This window comes from Tupaia chinensis, unplaced genomic scaffold, assembly GCF_000334495.1.
Source record: "Tupaia chinensis unplaced genomic scaffold, TupChi_1.0 Scaffold000659_1, whole genome shotgun sequence".
In the NCBI taxonomy this organism is placed as follows: Eukaryota; Metazoa; Chordata; class Mammalia; order Scandentia; family Tupaiidae; genus Tupaia; species Tupaia belangeri.
Window position 1 is genome coordinate 1,012,551 of NW_006160181.1, and position 8,424 is coordinate 1,020,974.

An 8,424-nucleotide genomic window follows, 5' to 3' on the forward strand; every position below is an offset into this window, starting at 1 on the left:
CCTTTTTTTTTTTTTTAGTGGAGGAATTAGGCAACTGTGTCAGAAATCTCTTTGAATCTCACCCAGTGGAAACACATGAAGTAAGTCATTAGTCCTTGTGGTTTTTTTTTTTTTTTTTTTTTTTAGTGGAGGAATTAAGTAACTGTGTCAGAAATCTCTTTGAATCTCACCCAGTGGAAACACATGAAGTAAGTCATTAGTCCTTGTGGATGATGGTTCACTTCAACTTACCCCATTTCTTGGGCACCTCCATTCCTAGATCATCTCCTTCGCTCCTCATTCTGAGCTTTCTCAAAAGGTTAAAGCAGAACAGCCATATGATCCAGCAGTCACTTTTCAGGTGAACACCTGAAAGAAAAGAGGGAAATGAGCACCATGTTGAGATACCTATACTCCCATCTTCATCGTATCAATTCTGATAACAGCCAAACATTAGTAACAATAGCCTGGCAGGGAAACAACATAAGCGTTGATGGGTGAGTAGATAGAGAAAATACGGTGTATGTATACACAGTGGATTACTCCTTAGCCTCAAAGAGGAAGGAAATTTTGTCATTTGTGACAACATGGATGAGAAGAGATCTGTTTATCTTTTCTGATAAACAGAAACAGAGTGTTTCTGTGTCGTTTATGGTACTGACCACCATGCCCTTCTCACTTCAACCACTCCAGCCTCCCTTTCCTTCCTTGTGATTTGTATTCCTGTAGACATAAATACAGAAATTCTCTTCTGTTTTGTCATGAGCAGAGAGCTTTTGATTAGTGTTTGAAAGGGTAAATTCAACTTCTAGGTTAGAAAAAAGGCAAAGGGAACAATGTTTAGACAAACAGAATTATCTAAAAATAATATTTACTGATTAGAAAATTTACTTAAAATAAAAATTACTTATTAAAAATTTTTTTCAACGTATAGTGAATTCTGTGGTGGTTTTTGGTGCTCATGAATGGAGAATGAATGCCTAGGTCCAGGTCTCAGTTCAAAACAACTAAGGACGCAGAAACTGAGGTCCAAAGACTGTCATCTAGAGATAAGATGAAAGTCTGGAGCTGCTCTGTGACATAGTGGTCATGTGCTGCTCAAGAGAGCCAGAGCCCTCATGGCCACCGGGATTTGAACCCCCTGCTTGGTCAGCCTGAAAATGCTGGACAAGTGAGTGCCTGACGTGGTGCCCATGGACTGGAGTAAGGAGATTAAAGTTTGGAGAAGGTGCTCTTTTCTTTTTCCTCTCTCACTATCAACTACATGAGCTTTATTATGAATATATATTCAAAATGGTCCCTTAAAATCAAAACAAAAAAAAAGATATGAGAGCCTGGTCCAGTTTAAAAAAAATCCCTTCTAGAAGATTCCAAGCCAGAAGGGGCCTGCATGTGTTAGAAAAGTATCAATGGCCTTCTTAGGCTGGAAAGATTTCCCAAGCATTTCTGGCTGGGGGTGGGAAGTAACTCTGCTGTTAAGAGTGACTGCAAAGCTCTGATTCATTTGCAAAACCAGAAGTGATCTGAAGTTGACCCTGGGATATGATGTTCTGGGTCCTCAGAGTCACATCTTCTTCTCTCCATACACAGTTCACACCTGACACCAACTAGGTTGTGATCTTAAAATCTGCATTTCCTTTACAACACAGAAGATTGATGACACAGGGACCATTAAGTTATATTCTTAGTCACCTGAGCAGAAAAGCATTTGTAAATAAATTAGCAAAATGAACAACATACGGTATTTGAAGTGGATTAATGAAAATTGTGGCTACAAATGAAGAAATATTGTACAACAGCAAAACTAACACTGTAACACAGAGTTTACATGTTTTTTGTTTTTTTTAGCAAAGGAAGGCAAATACAAAAGGATGTATGAAGTATTTTTTTCAGTACATTAAAGTTTAGAAAGCAGCAGGTCAATGTACAGTGTTTATGGGATGTGTGCATTGGCAGTAGAATGAAGTATGAAGTCGAAAGAGAATGTAATCCAAAGGTCTAGAGAGTGGGTAATTCATGAAGACAGAGCAGGGCAGGTATGGGATGGGATGTGGCCACATTACATTTCATGATCAGATGATCGGTAAGTGTTTTTTTCTTTCTTTCTTTCTTTTTTTTGGGAGAGGTTTTTGCTATAGGGCACGTAAGCTCACCAGAAGGACAGAGAGACAGAAAGCAAGAAATCACTCCCCAGGGGAATGCCACGCCACAATCCCTTCTCCATTCTCCTCTTGGGAACTTGGGCAGGCACACACAGGCAGCCGGTGTGAGTTTAAGCCACTGGGTCTGGGACTCGAACTGCAGTGGACTACATGGGAATCTAGCGACATAGCCATTATGCCAACTGCTGGTCCCAGATCGGTAAGTGTTATAAATAGCTCTCTGAGTAATACTTTTTATTTTGTGTACTTTCTGTGTGCTTTACATATTTATTTATTTGTTTTAAAAGCCTTTATTCATTTTTGATCAGGGAAAAGGACAATTTCAATGTCAACTTGTCACCTAATCATAAATTTGAACTTAACAGGATTTACTACCCTAGACACTGCATCTACTGACTTCACAAAATAAAATGATCTCTCTTCCATTCTCCAAGGTTTGCATACTGGAAGAATAAACAATCCCTTGCAATAGCCAACACTGGTACTTGGCCTAGGTGTACATCACATAGCAAAACAGGAGCCAAACAAGGCCAAGAACATTGTTACTTGATAGCTCAGCAAGTACACAAACATCATTGGAACAGTTACAGGCACACACAAAAAAAAAAAAAAAAAAAAAAAAAGAAAAGAAAAGAAAAAAAGAAAAGCAAGCAGGTTCATTAGCATTAAGCAACTTACAGTCTTAAAGCCTATGCCAATCCCAGCAGCTAACTTGGACCAACAGAAAGCAACTTCCCTAAATCCAACTACACTTAATAAAAAACTCGAAGTTGGAGTAAGTCCTCTAAAAGAGACATAAGTTGGGAACCAGCAGTTAGCGTAATGGCTATGTCGCTGGACTCCCACGTAGTCGACTGCGGTTCGTGTCCCGGACCTGGTGGCTTAAAACTCACGCCGGGCGCATGTGCGTGTGTGCCCAAGATCCCGAGAGGAGAATGGAGGAGAAGGGATTGCGGCGTGACCATCCCCCCTGGGGGGTGATTTCTCGCTTTCTGTCTCTATGTCTCTCTCTGTCTGTCTGGCGAGCGCACGCGCCCTACAGTGAAAATCTCTCAAAAAAAAAAAAAAAAAGAGACATAAGTTGACCTTTCAATGCATCAGATGTGCTAAAAGGACATGACTTAGTCACATTTAAATCAACATTTATACACATAAGACTCAAGAATATCTTGTCCACTATTCCTTCCTATGTCTGAATAGAGAAATGCTTAACTATTCAGCTCAAGCACTAAGTGCGTTAAACATGAGGTCAGTTATGAGTGTTTCTAATTCACACCACAGAACTCTACAGCCTAATGTCCATATACGAACCACTTTGTTCAGTCTGATGATGGCTGTGACATATCAAAAGAATGCAACTAAATTATTGTCACTAGCTCATTTAATCCAATACTTATCTGCGAAAATCCTTGTAAATATTTTCAATGCTCTTAAACCATTAGCTCCTACCACACAGCTTTACAGTACTCTTTTATCTGAAGATTTTTACCAAGACAATTAAACTCATGTTATCAGAGAAAGCTTTTTCTAGCAGACCACATTTACTCTGAAAACAATGAGCAAATCATAAATGGCTTACCAGAAATAGTAAGAAAGCAAAATATGCTACCATGATGTTGTTAAAAATGATTTTTCTTAAAAAATAATCCAAAAGATCACATAGTCTACTAGAAAGCTTCCACCGATCACAATATTATGGTCTAGTTTCATGACAAAGTCTCTAGATATCCAGAAGGGAAAGAACATCAAAGTGTGGTGGTAGCCTGAGTTAGCAAGGAGACAAGGCCTTAACACATAGAGTACATCTACCAAAATGGATAGTAGGGTAAACACCATGGCTGGCTATTTATAAAGGAGTGCAGTTTCTCCCTGTGGACCAATACTCCCTACAAAATAAACTCTGCCTCAATTTATTATTTTAATTATCAATTAAATTGTTTATTTAAGGTTACATTTTTTTACAGAGCGATGTAGTACCTGATGCAGAAAAACAATCACATAAGGAAGCATTCGTTTGAGGTTTAACATGAAATCATACAAATAAAATTTGCATAAACACAAAATCCACATTGAGTCATAACACAGACAACAAGGGACAAAGTAAAAACAAGGAAAACTAATTAGTGGCTATATACAGTTGGACACAGTTGTGTCTTGTACACTATAAAGTTTTTTACAAAATAATCATCTTAGATCTACAGAAGACAATCTTCAATGCCATCCTGCAAGATGGGTGACTTTAACACCTCCTCCTGTTTTCTCCAATGTCCTCCTTTAGTATGGCTGGTATTGTTTTGGTGACTGCCACCCCCTGGAGATGCCTTGCCATAAGTACTCTGTTGGCCACGTAGTCTGCATATTCCTGTCTATATCCACAGTTCCCATAGTTATACCCAGGATAATCCTATCCGCCATAGCCACTATAGTTATAGGCACTATTGTAATTTCCATATTCTTGATCATAATAGTTATTAAATCCCTGGTTCCAGTTCTGGCCCTGACTTCGGTCACGACCCCTAAGTACCACCTCTTCCACGAGCCGCAGCAGCTCTTCCTCCTTTTTGTTATTGTTGCTGTTGCCAGTATACCTCTTTGGGTTGTGCAACCTTGATTTCCCACTTCCCAGAACCAATCTGATGGTATCTTCTTTCTAATAATTTCTTTACTGGTTCTTCATCTGTATATGTGGTAAAACAAAATCCTCTTCTGTCATTTGTTTGTTTGTTTGTTTATTTTTGAGAGGTTTTCGCTATAGGGTGCCTGCGCTTGCCAGACAGACAGATTGACAGAAAGCGAGAAATCACCCCCCAGAGGGGATGGTCACGCCGCAATCCCTTCTCCTCCATTTTCCTCTCGGGATCTTGGGCACACACGCACACGCGCCCGGCGTGAGTTTTAAGTCACCAGGTCTGGGACGTGAACCGCAGTAGACTACGTGGGAGTCCAGCGACATAGCCATTACGCTAAGTGCTGGTTCCCTGTCATTTGTTTTTGTATCCATGGGAAGTTCAATGTTTTCAATCTCTCCAAAGGCTCCAAAATACTCTTTGATTTGTTTTTTCAGAAGTATCTGGGCTCAGTCCACCCACAAAAACTTTTTGGGAAATACTTTCCCTTTTAAAGCTTTGGTGTTTTTGGGGTTTATCAACTTGCCATCCAGTTTGGGTTCTTCTAGTTTCAAAACCTTATCAACATTAGCAGCATCTTTGGAAAGCATAAATCCAAATCCTCTCAATCTTCCAGTGACTGGATCTGTTTTAATTGTGCAGTCTACGACTTCCCCAAAACCAGACAAATATTCAGTCAGATCTCGCTTGCTTGTATCTCAGCTCAAGCCTCCAATAAACATTTTATCGTCATCCAGCTGGTTCTTGCTGGCGTTGGTCTTGGATCCCTCTGCGAATTCCTCTATGTTGCTGTCCTCTTTCACGTCCCCCATGGTGGCGGTCGTGGTAGCAGCGGTCGGGGGGCATTGTATGGAACTGGATTTAAAATGGCAGCGGAAGAGCTGGTTGACGTATTTAATGAAAAACTACAAAAAAACATGGATCATAATAATTATTCACATTTAGCAGGAAAACATAGAAATGAAAATAGCACATTCTATTTGTTTCTGTTTTGGAGGAGGATTCTCAGTAGAGATTAGAGGAAAGATAAACTAATATAATAAAACAAGAGAGGGACCTAGCAACATATTACTATTGTTTCCATTCCAGGAGTTGAGGATCTTGAAAGACTCAGCCTCAGGTATGAGGTAAATATCAAAGTGGGGAAATTTTAAACATAAACATTAAAAAGTATTTTTAAGAATGTTGACATGTACAAAACCCAAACGCTACAGAATCCTCAAGTGGAAATGAAATCTCTCTTTCCCCGTGTCATTCATCCACTAGTTCCTCTGTGAAAGGCATCACCTGTCGCAGGTTTCTGAGTGTCCCACATGGGAGTCATCTCAACAGAGCTTAGAAGGGACTAAGTGAAGAAATCAAGGAGGACTGGTTCTGGGATGTGTGGACATGGTTGGGAAAAGGAGGCCAGGTTGGAGTGAGGAGGACCAGTGTGAAGGGGATTTCCCAGCTCAGTGTGGGGCTGGCCAGGTGGACCCCCTGAGTCTGAACCAGCTTCTTTCCCTTCATGGGAGGCTTTTTCATGGGAGCAGAGAGCAGAGAAGGAACTGTCTATTGAGTCAGAAGGGTGTCCAGAGTCTCCAGGATGCAGAAGGTGACATCAGTCTCCTGGTTGTCATAACCGGGCTGGCCTTTCAGCAGCAGGTTTGGACTCCTCAGAGTCAAGGGCATGACTGATGACTCCAGGGCTTGCTGTTTTGCATAAAGGAAGGGAGAAGGATGTTGATGATTTTTGGGAAGTCTTTGTCATAGGGTTGATAGGACTTTGCACAACTGTCTGCTTCCGGGGTCATTTCTTATTTTCGCCTTTTGTCTCATAGATATTGGCCAAGTAATCTGTATCCTTATGCTCCTGTGAGGAAAGAAAGACACAAACACAAAAATTCAGTCAGAAACCAAGTCATGACCTGACGATAGCACTGTAAAGACCTTGACTTTGTGACTAGTCTCTGAGTTTTATAGGTCATGGCCATGATGTGATGTAGGACTTTTAGTAGATGGGCTAGAAACAATGATTTCAATCAGGTGTTTTTTTTTTTTAATCATTTATTGACTTTACTCTTAACTAGTTGAGTAAATGTAGGAAAAGCTAGGAAGTTTGCTCTCCTCCTTTTCTTTTTTTCTTTAGATTTTGCTATAGGGCAATGCCCTTGCCAGTGGGGGAGGGAAGAAGGAAGAAAGTCAGAAATCAACCCCCCAGAAGGATGGCTGTGCCACAGTCCTTTCTCCTCCATTCTCCCCTCGGGATTTGGGAACACATGTACATGTCCCTGGCATGATATTCAAACTGCCGGGTCTGTGTCTTGAACCATTTGGTCGGCCATGTGGAATCCAGCTGTCTAATCATCACTGTATTGGCTGGCCCTGCTTCCCTGTTACCACATCAAATTCCATTTTCCTAAACTGGTGATAACAGCACCTTCTTCCTTGCATTGTGAGGGTTAGTGGAAATGTAGGTCCATCTGGCCTCTTGGTGTTGGGCACATGAAATGATCAGGAAGCGGTGGTGGTCTAATTAGGTGTTAGAAGAAGTTGGTAGAAACACAGGGGCAATGGACAAAGACAGAACACGCTGCCTTCTAGAGTCCTGATTTCCATCCCGTCTGGGTCCAGAAACCAGTGTTCCCTATTCCCTGATGCATTATGAAACACCCACTGGCTGCCTCAACCCCGTAGGGAGGTCAGGACAGGAGGAGGCTGCAAGTGAGGTCTCTTGGGAGTTGCAACACCGGGGCACCTGGATAGTAACTGGAAATGCTGAGATAGTGATGTAGGTATGTCCTAACCTCCTTTATGTGGCAGGGCTCCAGGAAGCACAGAGAATGCAGGGCCTGAGGGCTCCCAGGCCCTGGGAAGAGCCAGGCTGAGCCTTATAAATGGACCGTTCTGGATGTAGACACACACATCTCAGGCACTCTCCTTCCTGACGCTTCCTCGGCTCTGGTAAGTCTGTACCTGTGTCTTTGTTGTTTCTAGACGTGCCCAGTAGCCTTCCTGCAGGAGAGGAAAAGTATTGTGGGTGAGGACTCAGAGGTCTGGGGTCTAGTCACGGCTCTGCCACCCCAGGTTTGTGACCATCACTCTGAGGTAAGAGTCCTCATCTGTATTGCAAGGTGACTGGATCAGGGCCTCCTCTGAGCTCCTTTCAATATTCTGCCAAAACTCTAGTGGAAAAGTCCTGAGGGATAGCCAAGAATGAGACCCTCCTTTCTCTCCTTGTCTTTCTCCTCTTTAACTCTTGGTAAAGTCCAGGAAGGTGAACCGTCTGCCCACATACTCCAAGGAGTGGATGTTTGTGTCCCCTGTGAATGCTTTGTAGGCCCTCCTAACTGCAGCCCTAAGACTCCTACTCACCCTGTGGCAGTCACCTGCCCCAGCTTGAGGGAGGCAGTGATCCACAAAAGCTCCATGACTTTCCAAGTGTTTCCTCCCAGCTAATGTTTGCCTGTTTCTTTCTCGTTGGTTCTTTATGTGGTCAAAATTTGCCATTCTGGTTATGTTCATGGAGAGTCTGTCTTCAGCTTGATTCACCTCTCAAAAAATTCACAGAGACCCTCTGGACAAGGGGGGCAGTTTTCACAAGTCTTGGTGACCAGTCTTCTTTTTGTTCTTCCTTCCTCACTTCCTTTTTTTTTTTTTTTTTCTCTTTCTGAAAG

At 42.0% G+C, this 8,424-nt stretch overlaps 1 protein-coding gene and 1 pseudogene across 2 annotated transcripts in view; one reads left to right on the plus strand and one right to left on the minus strand.

Moving 5' to 3' along the window:
- Positions 1-4,336: 4,336 nt before the first annotated feature.
- Positions 4,337-5,580, minus strand: LOC102484827 (heterogeneous nuclear ribonucleoprotein D-like pseudogene; annotated as a pseudogene).
- Positions 5,581-7,577: 1,997 nt separating this feature from the next.
- The window catches only part of LOC102485242 (protein S100-A7), a 3,856-nt gene continuing 3,009 nt past the window's right edge, over positions 7,578-8,424 (plus strand). Inside the window, exon 1 of one of the 2 annotated variants that reach the window (XM_006159863.3) lies at positions 7,578-7,711. The gene's annotated coding sequence lies outside the window, so the exon portion shown is untranslated. Of the gene's footprint in view, positions 7,712-7,748; positions 7,856-8,424 lie in introns of those variants that run through there. The other variant, XM_027776291.1, reaches the window with a different exon arrangement.